The sequence below is a fragment of the Martes martes genome (genome assembly GCF_963455335.1).
Source record: "Martes martes genome assembly, chromosome: 3".
Taxonomy (NCBI): domain Eukaryota; kingdom Metazoa; phylum Chordata; class Mammalia; order Carnivora; family Mustelidae; genus Martes; species Martes martes.
The window spans coordinates 10,441,097-10,458,722 of record NC_137890.1 but is presented as its reverse complement, the minus strand read 5'-3'; the positions used below and the strand labels follow the sequence as shown (position 1 = coordinate 10,458,722).

General features: G+C 40.2%; 1 protein-coding gene across 2 annotated transcripts in view; it reads left to right on the top strand.

Moving 5' to 3' along the window:
* PCCA (propionyl-CoA carboxylase subunit alpha) overlaps nt 1-17,626 on the top strand; it is a 403,819-nt gene that overhangs the window by 310,410 nt on the left and 75,783 nt on the right. The window lies entirely within an intron of this gene.

Sequence of the window (17,626 nt, the reverse complement as noted above, 5' to 3'; positions counted from 1 at the left end):
CAGTGTAAGCAGCTGTTCTGTGATTACCTTCTTAGGAGGAAGCTGAGCAGAAATTCGAACCTTGGCAGGGTGACCCCAGAATGTGTGCTTCTAACCACTGTGCTATATAGTACTTCTTGGTTTTCTCCATCAGAGTTCTTCAAATAATAATTTACCTTTCATTCATGGTTTAAACCAGTGATGCTCAAACTTTGGTGTGCTTCAGAATTACCCAGAAGGCTTGATAAAGTTCAGACGGCCGGACCCCCCCCCCGGAGTTCGCTCCAGTCCGGTTGGTCTGGGCTCGTGTGCGTTTCTAGTAAGTTCCCAGGCAATGCTCCTGCTGCTGGGCCAGGGCAAGCGGTCTGAGAACCACCTCTTCCAGCCTTTGCAGTCGGAGAACGAGCTGGGTGTCCTGAGCAAAAAAAGTGAAGTAGGTAGGAGCCAAGTCATTTGAAGCCTTGCTGATGACACAGTGTGGCCTCGGCTTTATCCTTGGCCGGTGGATCCGTGGACGAGTGTTCCCGAAGGAAGCGATGGTCTGGAGAGCGTCGGAGTTTAGGAAGAGCTTGGTTCGAGTTGCATTGTGGAGAGAGGATGGAAGGAAAGTGAGATTGGACGCAGGGAGAGAAGTTAGGGCCTGTTCCAGAAACAGAGGAGGGGAATCATCCTCTCTCAGAATGTTTTCCATCCGGACAAGAGCATTTGTGGTGAAGGGATTTGAAAAGACAGGAGAATGAATGGTGGCTTCACAGTGTTCTTTGTAGCTGTCTCTTCCGCTTGCCGTGAGCCCGGGCGGATCTTCAGGGTTTGTGCCTGGCGCCCTTTTCTTGGCGCTGACTTCCTGGGCTGAGTTGCCCGAGCCTTTCAGCTCCGTACCTCCAAACAAATAGCTGTGAAAACGCTACTGTGTGTTTCAAAGAAGAACTAGGGGGTGGATTTGACCACAAGTGTTCTTCGGGTGATTTTATAGTAATAATGGCTGGGTTTTTTTCCTCCTGGATTTTTGTGCTTACTTTTAAACTTTTTCTTACTAAATATTTTATGTACACAAATATGTATTAATTTGTATAAAAGCTAAAGAACACAACAAAAACCCGATTATTTACCATCTGGATTAAACAAGGAAACATTCCTAGTACTACTGCCTTTCCTCTGTGCTCTTCTTTAATTAAATCCTTCCTCCTGCCCCTTAGAGGGAACTACCATCTCAATTTTTAAATTGCACTTTAAATACATTTTAAATGCGCCCCTCCCTTAGTCTTCTCTAGGAATGTTACATATCCATACTGTAAACGGTATGTTGTTAGCTTTTGATCTCTTTGAGTTTACATCGTTGGCACCGGCCGTACTCTCTCTGGGCTTCTAGGGGTTGCTCGTGTTTGTGAGGTTGGTCATTGGATGCGTGTAGCTTTCTTTATTTCCATGCTATATGTTATTAAGTCACGTTAATATACCACAATTTATTCTTTCTCTCCTAGGTAAATGTTGTGTTACTTATTTTGTTTTCAGAACAAACACTGCTTCTATGAATGTTTCTGTGTGTGTTTCTTCTTGAAATAAGGGTTTCTTCGAGGAATATGCAAATAGAACAGCTGGTTGCAGGAACTGTATTCTTAATCCTGCCCAGTAATGCTGAAGGGTTTTTCCTCTGTGGCACTACCAATGTATGTGTTTGCCAACAGTGCTGCTATCAAGAATTATAATTATTATCAAATATTTCATATGAATAATAAGAAAACCTAATTGTACACTTACTGTGTCAGGCACTGACTCTTCTATACGATTCATCTGTATCAAAGTATTTAATCCTCACACCAATCCAATGTACTAGTGTTATCCTGCATTTTGCAGTTGGGGAAACTGAGGCCTTAAAAATAGTAAATTGCTCACCCAGGGCATTCTGTTCATAAATGGAAGAGCCAGGATTTGGACCCTGGAGTCTGTGCCTTTAACAATTTGGCTTCACATCCTAGGTAACTCTTGGTAATCAGACTACTTAAGTTTTTCCTGACTGGTGGGTTTAAGTGGTATCTCTTTGTGATTTAACATATATTGGTTAGTAATGACAATGAGCATTTTAAAAATATATTTATTGGCACTCCTGTTTTCTCTTCTACAAACTGCTTATTCATGGCTTTTGCCCATTTTTTTTTATTGGAGTATTTCTTTTTCTTATTGATTCATAAAAGTTCGTATTTTTATGAATCCTGATCCTCTGTTAGTGGCTCGTGTAGTAAATCTATGTTTAATATTTTAGGAACCACTATACTGTTTTCCACAGTGGCTGCACCATTTTATAGTCCTACCAACATTGTGCAAGGATTCCAATTTCTGCACATACTCACCAATGCTTGTTTTTAGTTTAGTTTTTTTTTTTTTTTCTGGTGGTTTTGTTCTAGTATAACAATACTAATGGCTGTGAAGTGGTACCTTATTGTAGAACAAGATTCATTTAGATAGTTATTGAGAAAACACTCTGGGTACTTCCTAATAATTGGCCTTCCTTTTTTTTTTAACCAGGTAACCACTTTACTGCACAAATGGAACTTTTCTAGTGCAAGTAGAAGAAACTTTTTTTTAAAAGAATTATTTATTTACAACTCTGTTTTCAAACCCATTTTCTCAGCTTATTCTTTCCTCCTCTGCATAAAATCATAAACAGTTCTGTCATATACTTGCTACAAGGGAGTATGCAATCAGTTTTCTACTTGGGAGAAGGTGTGTTTATTTTTTATTTATTTGAGAGAGAGTGAGAGAGGTAGAGTGCACACAGGGAGGGGCAGAGGGAGAAAGAGACTCCCTGCAGAGCAGAGAGCCTGATGTGGGGCTCCATCCCAGGATCCTGAGATCATGACCTACCTAAAGGCAGATGCTTAACGGACTGAGCCACCCAGGCACCCCAGGAGGGGGTGTGTTTGAAAATCTAGTTCATTGTAATGTCAAAACTGGTATAACCTCTCTTCCTGTCCTCAGTTCCTCCTCAAGACAGAAATTTTTTGGGAAAGATGAGAGTATTGTTGCTTTCTTCTCTCTTGCTTTATATCCTCTCCCACTTCTTACTTGCCATCTGGGCTCTCTCCAAAGTTGCAGTTTCAGGTAAGGAGGGGAGGAACATGGTAGGAAGAACTTGAATGACCCGGGCTAATGTAACCTGTCATTCATTATTCTGGGGACATGGCAAACATCTAAAGTTGGCAGGTGTCTTCAAGGACGCTTTTTGTGGCTTTGGGAGAATTTCTCACCTGTAGAACCCTTAAAGCCTGTTCTATCTTTTCCAGTTGACTTTGTTCCCCCTGATTCTCATCCCTCCAGATTTTCCTGTTGAGCAGGGTCTCTCATAATGACCCAGGCTGGGCCTCTTCTGCACAGTCCACATTGGGACACAAGAAATAATCATCAGTGCATGCCTCATCATACTCTTCTCTCTGTTTTGTCACCAAAACAATCGTTAGTCTTATGTAGATGTCCCTCAAAATCCAGGAGATGCATGGAAAACCAAGTGATTCTCTTAAAATGCCTTTCACTTAAAAGTGTTCAACCTTGAGTTCTTAGCTTAACAATTCAGCCTCCACTGATTAATTTTTAATTTCTTTCATATTCTTTTGAGGTGGGAGATGGGCAGTTGTTGGTTTTGTAGTTCTTAGCATGTTCTATTAGGTAGCTAGTCTAGCTTCTTACTTAAGAAAATGTGAGTACTTAGCACCTGTTTAGTTTTATTACTGAATCCCTGTGGCTACATGAAAAGTAGCAGTTAGCGTCTTTATCTGACTAGATGATAAAATAGTTGGGTAGAAAACAAACCTTTGCTTTAGGAATTAGCTCCCTATTCATCCAATCAAATTCAGTCGTATCACATTATTTACTTTCCTGGTTTTCATTGGTAAACCTCATGAGCTTAATATTATCCATTTCTTTCTTTCTTTTTTTTTTTTTAAGGTTACGTTTATTTATTTGCCAGAGAGACAGCCAGAGAGGGAACACAAGCAGGGGAACAGGGAGAGGGAGAAGCAGGCTTCTGCTGAGCAGAGTCTGACGCAGGGCTTGATCCCAGGACACTGGGATCATGACCTGAGCCAAAGGCAGACGCTTAACGACTGAGCCACCCAGATGCCCCTATCCATTAATTTCTTTAAAAAATAAACTGTAATTTGGCGTGTACCATCATTTGGATAACGAATGTCATATTACTAACTTCCTTTAATTGATCAAAGGTTTCAGTTTCGATTAACCCTTCAGTTAGCACTGCCCTGCTGAATTCCTGGCACATGGAAAGGCTCAGCTACCAAACAAATGGATGAGTGGATGAGCACATGGATAGTCATCTTGCATTTTGTAATTTCAGAAGTAAATCTGCCTTGGGCGCCTGGGTGGCTTCGTCGGTTGAGCATCCGACTCTTGGTTTCAGCTTAGATGGTGACCCAGGGTTGTGGGATGGAGCCCTGTATCAGGCTCCACTCAGTGTGGAGTTGGCTTCTGCTCCCCACCCCCCACCATGTGCTCCCTCACTCACTCTCTCTCGAATAAATGAATAAATAAAATCTCCAACAACAAAACAAATCTGCTTCTTCTGTACTTTCAAAATTTAGATTTTATTTCTCTAAGGCTGCATTGAATTAGACTTTGTTCATATGACAGCCTTCTTAGCTGTTTTATCAATTTTCTTTAATTCCCAACTTTCTGATAGTTGCAGAATCTGTTCTCTATTAGACAACATGGCAGCTTGATCTCTCTGGATACAGAACCACCATAGTTCTTGTGAGAGTGAAGACCGACTCCCAAAAGTATTGTGCTCACCAAGCACATTTCTTTCCAGTCAAGGAAATACCTTATTTTCCTACGCTGTTTAAGGCCAATAGTACCACCTATTGATAGGTATAGAAGAAGGTTCAGTTCAGACTGTTCCTGATTTCCTTTCTCTCAGAGGTTTGTTCACCCGTTGCTTGACCTCTCTCTTTCCCGGCGTCACTAATAACTCATTGATCAGCTAAGTCTACTGCACAACCTCTTACTTCAACTTACCCACATGGCTGCTTTAAGTCTTTTTCTTTTCTGACGTCTGGAAAGTCATATTCATGGACAAAAATTCTAATCATTGTTAATAACTTTAAGTGTAGAGCTAGTGATACGTGTATCTGAAAGGAGGAGAACCCTGTATTTTGAAATGAAGTGATTTATACTGAAGAATGAGCACATAAACATCAAAAACTCTTGAAGATACTTCTAGGTCCTCCAGAATTTTTATAAGCTTTTAATCTATTTCTTCATATAATAATTAAAACCAAGTTTTCCTCAGATAGTCAAGGAAAATAAAATGAGAGTATTTCATATTTCCTTTTTTTTTTTCTGCTGGGCATATACCAGTGTTTTTCTATTATATCCATTGCAAATGGAGAGTTCATCAGTAATGATGTTTATAAAATAGGTCTAGGGGTATAATCTGAAAACCTACAATCATTTCTCCTTTCTGTTGTGGGAAGGTATAATCTCATTTTCAAATTACCAGTTTAAAAAGTTACAGAATGGAGGAGCATTGTCCAATGGAAATCTAATGAACCATATATACACAATTTTAAGTTTCTTAGTAGCCACCCTAAGAAAGTAAAAACAAGTGAGATTAATTCCACTAATCCATTTTGTTTAACTCAGTATATTCAAAATGTTAGCATTTCAAGATGAAATAATACAAAAAATTATTAATGTAATACCAGAAACAACACATATGCCTGGCTTGCATATATACCCATAACAGCTTAGAAGCAACAGAACTATGAATGTGACATGCAGTCATACCAGAAGAAGGAAATTGTGTGTAAAGAAAATTATATTCCACAGAATCTATGTTTAAATTACTTAATATTTTTAAAAGATTTTATTTATTTATTTGAGAGAAGGAGCATGAGAGAGAGAGAGCATGAGCAGGGGAGGGTCAGAGGGAGAAACAGACTCTGCCCAGCAGGGAGCCCAGTGCCGGACTCCACCCCCATCCCCAGACTCCAGGACCAGGACCTGAGCCAAAAACTGTCACTTAACCAACTGAGCCACCCAGGCGCCCTAAATTATTTAATATTAAATAAAATGGAAAATTTAATTTCTCAGTCGCAGTAGTCACATTCCAAGTCCTCAGTAGACACAGGTGGCTAGCTTCACTTACAAAAGAAACCTGTCATAAATAAGAGAGTGCTCCTAGAAGAAAAACATACTGGTTTTTTTGTGCTCCCCTATGTGTCAACCGCAGTTTTGGCTTTTATCATTTAAAATTAGGAGTAGATGAATTAAATTCATTTTTAAGCAGAAGGTGAATTTATCCTCTAGTTGACGAACTTTTCACATTTTATTTTAGAAGTGTAACAAAACTTAGGACTACTTGTAATACGCGGAATGATTTCCTGCCTACAGCATATAATGAAGTGTTGGAACAAAAGATTTGCCATGTTGTGTAGGTGTAGAGCTCGCTGTATTGTCTCCACACACCCTAGCACCTCTGTAGCTTGGAACAGGCTGCTCAAATAGAATTTTATTTTATTTTAATTTCTGTGACTATACTCTATTCCTATGCAGCGTTCTTTTTGACCTTGAAAGAGGCTCTTCAGTTTTACTCTGAACAACTCAAATAGTTCTTCCATTTCTTATGGTGTAATTTGTCTGCTGGGATTTAATGTGTTGCTTCTTGCCAGCATTTTACATACTAGATTTTCATTTCGCGTGGTCACGTTGTTTGAACATTTGCAGGCAGAGCTGCCGCCTGCTATTGGCCTGTTTCTTTGTATGGCATGATTTCTTCTATCCACCTGCTCACAGCAGGTTGTCTACAGGCCTGAAGAGTAGCTAAATACTTTTGAAAATATCTTGCGATCCTGCTAAGGTTTAACAGTCTCTGCGTTTGTGTGATGTGAAGCTATTCATGATGTACCTTTGAAGGCTTTTCTTCTTTTTATTTCTCATGTTCTTGCTTAAATATTTTCAAGAGAAGATAAATTTATGATAAATAACAGTGCAAAGCTGACTGCAGCACTGGTGCGTTCTACGATGAATAGGTTATTGATACTCAGCTAAGTGGAACTAATTTTCTATGTTAAAGCAGACACATTGGGAATAGTGTCACGGGAATGTCATGTTATTTACTGCAGAATGCCAGATTAAATGGATTATTTGTGCACTGATTGCGATGTTAAATAGATTATATAACGTGATAACTTAAAATGCTCAGTGGGCTTGTGTGATATAGAATATTATATATAAGCACATGAATATGGTAGAACTGTAGTTGTGTTTGCAGATTGAATAACTGTGATATGTTTGCAAATGCTTGTCTTCCCAGAATTTGAATAGATTTTTAAGTTTTAAACTTTTTTTTTTTTGAGGAAAATGAATTGCGTCTCGTACCTCTTGAGTAAGGGACATTGAAAAAGAAGCTATTTTCTTTTTTTTAAGTTTTTTAGATGAAAGCAACGCTCACATCCTCTGGGAAGATACTTTTGTTATAATCCTTATAAATGTGCATAGATGCTAAAGTAAATATTTTAATAATATTTTAATTAGAAAATTAAATAAGTGGCTTATGTTTTTGCTTATACTTTGCCAGTATCAAAAAAAAAGTGGCTCTGGAAGCGATCTTCTGTTTTTAGTCCCAAAATAAATGTTTTCCGTGCTTTTCAGCTGTTTCTCCCTATCCCCTTTGAAGTAATTAGCTGTTATTTTGTACTATGTGCATGTGATTACTCTAGAGTTATCAAATGTAATATGAAACCATCTATTTAGGACGTATAGGATATATAAATATATAACTTTGTAAGTGGAGGTTGGTATTTTTTTCCAAAGAAGTAGGAAATGAGAGAGTAATTATTAACCATCTCCTTTTCACATTCCTGAAAACATCAATTACAGTTACACATCTTAGAAACAAGCCCACCAGGAGAACAGAAATAACTCCTTTCACTATGCTTCGAAAAATTTAATCACAATTTAACAGCTGGGATGTATTTACAACTATAATTTAAAATATTAATTTTGACACCTCTACCTGCTTTTGTAATGGAGTCCCAGAAGCTTAGCAGTTTTCTTGTCTCTAGTGGCACTGGTTTTATGATTTGGAGCTGCTTTTAAAAATTTACTATAATGGGAAAATGTCATTCTGCGTCTCCCCTTGCTCCTCCCCCCACGTATTTTTTTCCTCCTCTACTATCTGTTTACTAGAAAATGATATTTTAGTAGCTGCCAGAAGGAGAGAATTTTGAATAGTATAAACACCGATTGTGTAAATGTGGAAAAGAATGCAAGCAGCTGCCGTGGAGAGCGATAAGACAAACCCCGTAGTAATTGGCCTTTACCGCATGTTATCGTGCTGGATATCAGCGAGGGGACAAAGCAAACTATTACTATTTCTTCCTCTTACTGTTCAGTGAGATTACTTTTTAAAGGTGAAATTGCCTCTGATTTCATTATCCCAGAAAGATATTTTTGGAGCATGATTTTGTGAACGTTTTGCTTTTTTTGATTGAACGGCCTTTGCTAATTTTCTATGAATTTGATTCCCGCAAATCCCGCAAGTCGTTTCAGTAATCAAAGTCTTACTTCTTGAATATTCTTTCTTTAAAGAAAAAAAAGCTGTATGTTTTGTAAATGTTGGAGCAGAGTATCAAAATAAGAACAGAAGGAGTTTTTATCTAGCTCTAAATTGCCACTTAAACTAGGAAAAGGGGTAAAAAAACACTTGGAGAAAATATTTGAATAAGGATGGGGTATGTTTCGTGAAAATAAAAGTCTTAATTTTGATTTTATTTTACTTTCTGTTACTGGCTTGTCAGATGGTCAGTTTATGTTTGTTTTGGCATGTCTCCGACTCTTTGTAAGCTCTGATACTTTGTTCTTTGTGAATTCTAAAACCTAATTGTCTTCATCATGAACTGTGGGAAAATTGTATATTCCTGGGTTTTGTATAGGGATAAATTCCAGTTTGAATGAAATTTTATTTCTCCATTTTTTATTTTATCAGTCCTTATTACTGAGCTGTGTCAGGTTTGGGCAGTTCTCTTTTTTCCTCTCTCTCTCCCCGTCACTCTCTTATCCACTGCCCACCCCCGCCCCAACATGTACAACATTTACAATGGGGATGTAGACACCAAACATGTAAACACATGAATAAGGTAATTTGAGTACTAAGAAGATCGATAAAGGCTATAAGATAGGATACTTCATAGAAAGTACCTAAAGGAGGTAGCTTTAGCGAAGGTGGCTGGAAAGTGTTTCTGAACAGCTTACATTGAGTTGAGACCTAGGAGGAGAAGGGGGCAGCCACGTAAAAATTTAGGGGGTGAAATTCACAAGTTGCAGGAATGGCAAGTGCAAAGGCTCTGAGACAGGCACAAGCTTGGTTTGTGCAGAGGCCCAAAGGAAGGGCCAGCATCTTGAGTATAGCTTAGAGTAGAAGAAGATAGGCAGGGACTAGATTGTATTAGTAGGCCCAAAAGTTTGGGTTTTATTCAGTTCCTACTGTGAAGCTTTTGAAGGGTTTTGAGTAGAAGAGTGAGGCGATGTGATTTAAAATCACTGCTGTGAGGAGGATAGACCATAGGGGACCAGTGGTGGGATTAAGCGAACGTTTGTGTGATCCCTGTAGTGGGCCAGGTGAAAGCTGCTGATGGCTGAGACCGGGAGTCGGCCAAATCCAGCCCATGGCCTGTTTCTGTACGGCTCCCAAGTTGAGTGGTTATTACATTTTTAAATGGTTGGAAAAAATTTACAAGAAGAATAGCGATTCATGACACATGGAAAGTATGTGACATTTAGATTCCAGCGGCCGTAAATATAGTTTTACTGGAATAGAGCCACATTCATTTGTTTGTTATTTGCTATGACTGGTTTTGGAATTTGTAAGTAGAACCCTAATACCCTGGTTTTTCCCTATCACATAGCAATTGGGAGGCTTAGCAGTGGTAAAGGTTGTTGTGGTGTTTTTGAGCTCAGAACCAAGATTTAAATTTTTCCGAACAAGAAGAACCACCCTCAGCTGCTGTTATCAAACATCGAATGGCTTTGAAAATTAGCTTGTGCTGCAGATTTGATGTTTGTTAATGAACTCAACCTAAAATTGTAAGACAAAACAGTACTTACATGCAAAATTTATACTGTGGTAATACCATTTTGACAAGTAATGTTTGAATTACAGCTAATGTCAAGCTGCTTTTTACACTTTCCAGGCTGTCAAAAGATTAAAACAAGAAGTGAACTGCAGTTTCAGCAGCGTTTTTTAAACTTCAATACAAGAGCAAAGGAAATGTCCATATTTAACATCCATCTCATTGTGCAGGCGAGGTCTTCCACCTAGCCTAGAATCGGAAGTGACCCAGCTGCAGTGTACGGTGAGCCTGAAGGCACTTATCAGGAGAAGAATCACAACAGAATCCTGTAAATGCCCTCCAGGCAATGAGTGTGCTTAAGGAAAGCCCTGGGCCTGTGGCTTCTTGTCCGTATTTAGCAGAACCTGTCTGTGGGGAGAAGGTATTGTCAAAGGTGTAACAGCGGGGCCCCTGGGTGGCTCCGTTGGTTAAACATCAGCCTTTGGCTCAGGTCATGATCCCAGGGTCCTGGGATGGAGCCCTAATTCAGGCTCCCAGCTCGACAGGGTGCCCGCTTCTTCCTCTCCCTCTGCCGCTCCCCCTTGCTTGTGGTCATGCGCACGCTCTCTATCTCAAATAAATAAAATCTTCAAAAACAATAAAGGGAAAGAGGTAAAATTGCATTGCAGATCAGTATTAACAGATGCATATTTGCTTGCCATTGATTTTGATGACAGAGAACACTAACTTTGAGCCCCAATTAAATAGAATTTTATCCCTAAATAAGAGGATTCCATTTTCCTTATTAGTGTTACCAAAAAATTGTGCTTAGGTATTACTATATTTTGAATATTGTCCAAAAAGTTGTGAAAATCTGTTTTCTTTCTTGTTCTGTAACTACCTACCTCATATTCTCAATTTTGCCTCAGAAAGCCTAAAACATTGACCTCATGGCCCTTTAGAGAAAGAGTTCATCAAGCCTTGGCTTAGACTAAGGTGGTAGCAGGCAAGATGGTAAGGAGTGAGCTACTTTGGCATTTATTTGGGTGGGAAGGCAGAAAAGAAGGACGGATCAGATGCCAGGTATGAATGAAGACTAGGCAGCTGGGTGACGGATGGCAGTGGTTATGGAGATGGGAGATAGCGGAGGGGCAGGGTTGGGGAGGCAAATCAGTAGTTCTGTTTGGACTTCATAGGTTTAATATGCACATTAGATACCCACGTGTCGAGGTCCAGCTAACAGTCGTCTCTGTGAGTCTTGAACTCATAGGGCAAATGGGAATTGCAAACATACATCCCATAGTCATAGGCCTGTAGATTTTCTCTCAAAACATGGATCTGCCACATATAAAAGGAACTTACACCATACATAAAGATGTACTTAAATGGATTAAAGACCTAAATGTTACACCTAAAACCATAAAACTTGTAGAAGAAGGTGGAGGCCAAAAGCTTCATGACACTGGACTTGGGAATGATTTCTTGGATACAACACCAAAGTCATAGGCAACAAAGGAAACAGACAAATGGGACTACATCAGACTTTAAAATGTCTGTGCATCAGAGATCACGAACAACAGAGTGAATGGGAGAAAAAATCTGCAAATCCTGTATCTGTTCAAGGGTTAATATCCAGAATTTATAAAGAACTACAACTTAACAACCTGAGGACGAACCTTATCTACCTACCTATCTATCTATTTATAAAGATTTATTTATTTAGGGACGCCTGGGTGGCCCAGATGGTTAAGGATCTGCCTTTGGCTCATGTCATGATCCTGGGGTCCTGGAATAGAGCCCTGCATTGGGCACCCTGCTTAGTGAGGAGTGTGCTTCTCTCTCTTCCTCTGCCCCTCCCCCACCACGTCTGTGCACGTGTGCACGTGCGCACGCACGTTTATTTATTTTAGAGAGGGAGTGTGTGAGCAGGGAGAGGGAGGGCCCAAGGGAGAGGGTAAGAGAATCCCCAGCAGAGTCCCTACTGAGTGAGGAGCCCGGACCTGGGGCTCAGTCCCAGGACCCTGAGATCAAAACCCAAGCTGAAATAAGAGTCTGAAAAATCAAGCTTAACTGACTGAGCTTAACTGACTGAGCAACCCAGGTGCCCCCCAAATTAACCTGATTTGAAATTGAACAAAGGACTTAAATGGTCTTTTCTCTAATGGTGATATACAGATAGGCAATAAACATACGGTAATTTGCTCAACATTACTCATCATCATAGAAGTGTAAATCAAAATGACAATGAGGTAGCATTCCACATCCTTTAGGATGGCTACTACCCCCCCCACCCCCCCACCCCCCCCGCCAAAAAAACCCCAGAAAATAACAAGTGTTGGTGAGAACATGGAGAAAGTGGAATCCTTGTGCAGTGTTGGTAGAATTGTAAAATGGTACAACTTGGTTTTTTTTTTTTTTAAAGATTTTATTTATTTATTTGACAGAGAGAAATCACAAGTAGGCAGAGAGGCAGGCAGAGAGAGAGAGAGGAAGGAAGCAGGCTCCCTGCTGAGCAGAGAGCCTGATATGGGGCTTGATCCCAGGACCCTGGGATCATGATCCGAGCCGAAGGCAGAGGCTTTAACCCACTGAGCCACCCAGGTGCCCCAAATGGTACAACTTGTATGGAGAAAAGTATGAGGGTTCCTTAGAAAATTTAAAATTAGTACTTAGTGGTCCAGCAGTCTCACTTCTAGATCTACATTGGAGAGAATTGAAAGCAGGTCTTAAAGAGTTATTTGAACACCCCAGTTGATTGCAACATTATTTAGAATAGCTAGGAGGTCAAAGCAACTAAATGTCCATCACAGATTAATGGATAAGCAAAATAACAGTATATACATACACTGGGATAATACTCAGCTATAAAAGAGAAAGAAATCCTGTCACCATGAGGACATGCTGAGTGCAGACAACAAACAACAAATACTGTATGTGTCTGCTTGTATGAGGCACCTAAAGCAGTCAGATTCCTTGAAACAGAAGGTGGAGTGGTGGTTACCAGGGTCTTTTGGGAGGGACAAAGAGGCAGTTGTTTAGTGGGTACCAAATTTCAGATTTTCAAAATGAGAAAGTTCTGAAGGTCTGTTTCACGACAACATAAATATACCTTACACACTGAACTGTGTACTTACAGTTAAAATGATAAACTGTGTTGTGTTTTTTACCACCCCCCAAAAAATCTATTAGTTGAAAAATCATAGAAGCCAAGCAATTTTAAAAAAGAAACAAAAAGTTGGAAGGATTGTACAGCCTGATTCCAAGAATAATTATGAAACAGTAGCATCAGGACAGTATGGTATCGGTAGAGAGATACGTGGAACAGAATGAAGTATAGAAGTAGATCTAGACACAGGTGGTCGGTCAGTTACTGGCAAAGATGTTAAGGAATTTTAAACTAAATGACTAAAATGAACTCATTTATTAGAGAGCAGGTCAGTGGTTGCCTGGGGGCATTGACCAAGATTAGACTATGAAAGGGCAGGAAGAACATACTGGAGGTGGTGGAGATGTTCTGCATGTTGATTGTGGAGGTGGTTTCTTAAAATTGTAGAAAGTCATTGAATTCTGTACTTTAAATGGAATGCACCTAAGTCATGCTTCAGTGTAGTTGATTTATTTTAAGATGGGCATGGGGATTGGGGGGAAGCATGGATGTGGATGAGATGACACAGGGAAAGAAAGTAGACGGGAAAGAGGAGAGAGCCGAGGACTAGGCTCTCCTGGGGCTCTCCTGCAGGTAGAAATTGAATGAGGAGATGAAGAAGGCTAAGGAAGAACTGCCAGGAAGGTAGGACCAAAACCAGGGGCATGGATGTCCTTGAAGTCAGTGAAAGAATTGTGTTTGGGAAAGAGAGTCATTGGCAGTTCATAGCATAACATTGCTGGAGAAGATGAGGACAAAGCCTAATACTGATAGGTAAGGTAATGTGGAAATCGTACGTGATCTTGATGAGAAAGCCTACAGACAGTGGGGGAAAAACACATGGGAACAGGTTCAAAGGAGAATGGAAAGGGACAACATAGAGACCATGAAGAGAGACAACTTTTTAAGGAGTCTGGCTGTGAGGGATGAAGGGGACAGTAGCTGGAGGGAAATGGCTATGGAATTTTTTTTTCTTTGCATTTTATTTGTTGAAGGAATCGGATCGTTTGTCCTGTACAGTTTTCCACTGTCAGAACTGAGCTGATTGCATCCCAGTGGTGTGGCTTAACATGTCCTCAGTCCTTTGTTTTCTATAAATTGATAGGTGGACCTAGAGGTGTAATCAGTTTTGGGTGCCATTATCTTCGGCGAGACTGAGTCGTGGTTCTGTAAGAGACACTGTCTGGTCGCCACTCCCTTGATCCTAAAGCTTTGGCCAATAAATTCATCAAGGTTTACAAAACAATGATTTTCCAGTATTGTCATTTTTTGTTCATTCATTACCAGGATTCATTCTTTTAAGAGAAACTCTATCTCAACACCTTCTTAGGTCATCCAGGACTGCAGTTTTCATAGAAAAGATAAATGCTTGACCCTTTCTCTTGACTGTAATTTCCAGAGAGTTGGTTTCCTGTTATTCTCCAAAAGTGACTAAATGAGGGTGTTTTGTTTTCGTTTCTGGTATCCATTTTAAACTCATGGGATCAAACATACCTGGTCTGCTTCAATCCATCGCAGCTATAATCCTTATTGACGGTCAGACTTCACCAGCTCTGGCCAGGGAATTTTTTCAGTCCTTCTAACGTGGCCCCAGTCTTTGATAGCTCCCCTGCTTTCTGATGTGACAAGATACAGCAGCCTCATTTCTGCCCCAAACCCAGGATCGGCCATTCTGCTGAGAAACCTTGATTTCCTGGAAGTGGGAAGTGGTATTTGTAGACAACATTTGGGGTACTAGGGATGTTTGTTACCCCAGGCCTCCTCAGTGTTTCTGTGGAAGATTCAGAAACCGTGCCACCGCCACCATCTTCCCAGAATCCAACAGCCACACTTTCAATTAGAAAATTTCTCACTCTGAACAGCTGTTAGGATTAAGTGTGTTGCTGCATGATAGAAGTGATTAATTGTGCTGATTCTGTTCTGGTAAATATGAACAGGATTCTGGATCTGTGCCTCAGGCTTCTGAGGAAAGAAGATTTAACTGCTACTGGGTTGAGTCCTAAGTTTGTAGTAATGGCGATACTCTCACTGAGTATTTTCCTCACTGCTCTTAAAATATCAGCAGCGGGGAGGTCAGCGGATCATTGGACTACCTGTCCTCGGTCTGCGTCATTCTACAGCACTTTCCCTAATTTTTTGACAGCCACACCTTGAACTCTCCCAGCAAAAGTTCCACGAGATGGTCGAAGATTGAGAGATATGTAGGTCACTCTGGTCTTTCATAGTATGGAAAACTTTCAGAATTCTTGAAGATTGATTTTTTGTTTTCATTTCTGTGGCACTGACTTGCATGCTGTTGGGATTAAGGAGGAAGTGGAAGAAATGGTCCTTGTCTTTAAAAGAGCTCGCCCCCTAAGTGCTGATCCAGTCTGAGATTGTGGTGATGCTCCATCGTGCACAGCAGAGCTGTCCCAACCCTGCACAACTGCTGGGGTTAGGATTCTTCTTCTCCTGTTGCAGTGTAGGCAGATTCCTTTTATATCGCTGCATCTTTAATTTCCTCATAACTAAAACAAAATGTAGATTTTGAGATCCATTTGCCCTCCAAATCCTAAGTTTCTGTGAACGAAACAGGCTTAGTTCTGCTTTTGGGTTCACCTCTATCTAGCCGTTGAGCTCCCCCCCTCCCCCCACCCCCCATTCCTCTGTATCCTCAACCTTACATCAGACTTTCTAAAACAACCATGTTACTCCCTAGTTTTTAAGTATAAGAACCTGATTAAGTATGAACTCTGCAAGATGGAACCTGGCTCTGTAATTCCTTCTCAGTTTTCCTTTCTTGCCCCTTCACTCCATTAACCAAACCGATCTCTGGCCATATGAGACGATTCACCACGCCTTAAGCTCACCATGCTTTTTCTTCAGCTGACATTTGCATACACTGGCCCATCTGACCAAAAGTGTTTGATTTATTTCCCTTTTGGAGAATGTCTGCTCATTTTTTAGTGCCCAGCTCTACTGTGTATCTGTAAGTCTTCCTTAACCTTTCTGGGCATCTAGCTGGTCTGGCCTCTTATCCATTAATACTTTGTACATTTTGTACTATGGATTTATCATACTGAGTTATCATTTATTTCTGCACTGTACCACACACACCACGCTGAGTGTGCTGGTCAGACTACTGTTGTGCCGAGTCACCGGGGCAGGACTTGTGGGTGAGGTGACCGTCTTCTTGCCTTGGTGCATTAATCCACTTTCCTTCTGACTGATCTAACTTCCCTTAATCAAGGAACTGGGGGCTGAGCTGGAATTCTGGAGATTTTCTCTGGGTTCTAGGACTTGAGTGATCTTAAAACTGGGGTTGGTAAACCTACACTTTTTAAAAAAAGGAATAAAGTTAGCATATTTCTGTGATAGTCCATGACAGGAAGCCCTCCCTCCAAGGCTACATCTGGGAACTTAAAAAAAAAAAACAAACAAAACCCACATCTACTTAGTTAGAACTGTTTAATTTTTTTGTGGCGTCTTTGAAGCCGTTGGACCCTTTCTGAGTAGCCCAGAAAGAAAGAATTTTGAAGAACAGGTTAAGAATGAACAGAGCAATTTTACGGGTGAGAATTATCTGGGGAAAAATAAAAGTATAATTTACTTCCAGTGAACTATTTAGTTATCTATTTATAGAAAGCTAAAAATCGAGCAAGATACACATAGGTCATATTGTATTCACTTTGAGCTTTTCTATTTACAGATACTTGCATAACATAGAGGTTATGTCTGTTTTCAGTAGTCTCTGGATGAAGAAAAATTGTGGTGTCCTCTTGTTAAACAAATGCTAACTTTTTATGACAGGTTTGTTGAGATAGAATTCACATACCACACAGTTCACCCAAAGTGCACAAGTCATTGTTTTTTACTGTATTCCCAGAGTTGTGCAACCATTTCCACAATCAACCAACAGAACATTTTCACCAGTGTGGAAAGAAACCCTGTACTAATTAGCAGGCATTTCTCATTTCCTCCCAGTCCTTGTCCCTCAGGCAGCTACCCTCCCTTCCTCCCTTTTCTTTCTTCTCTTTTTCCTCCCTTCTTCCCTCCCTTCCTTTCTAAAAGGAATTTGATCTGTGCTTTATACCTGGTTTTTCTTAAAGTTTGGTAAAAGCACAACCACTCCCATGCTGTATCAATTCTTCAACCGATTGATAAGTAAATTATCATTTGATTGAAAACACAAGTTCTTTAGGAAGTGGCTTCCTTTTGTATAGAGACTATTATCCAAGAAGAATAATATGGTAAGTTAAGAGTTCACACTTACTGGATAGGACTTGATTTCTGGGCTTCAGAAAGATGTGGAACCTCTTCCTGAAGAAATTTTTCTTTTTCCCCCTAGACTTACTGGCCTTAAAGGGGACTTGCTTTTCCGGTCTTAGTCGGATGGAATGCCCCACGTAATGTATGGCAAAGAGTTATTTCTTACTGTCTCTGTTACTTAGGTACTAAGGAATAG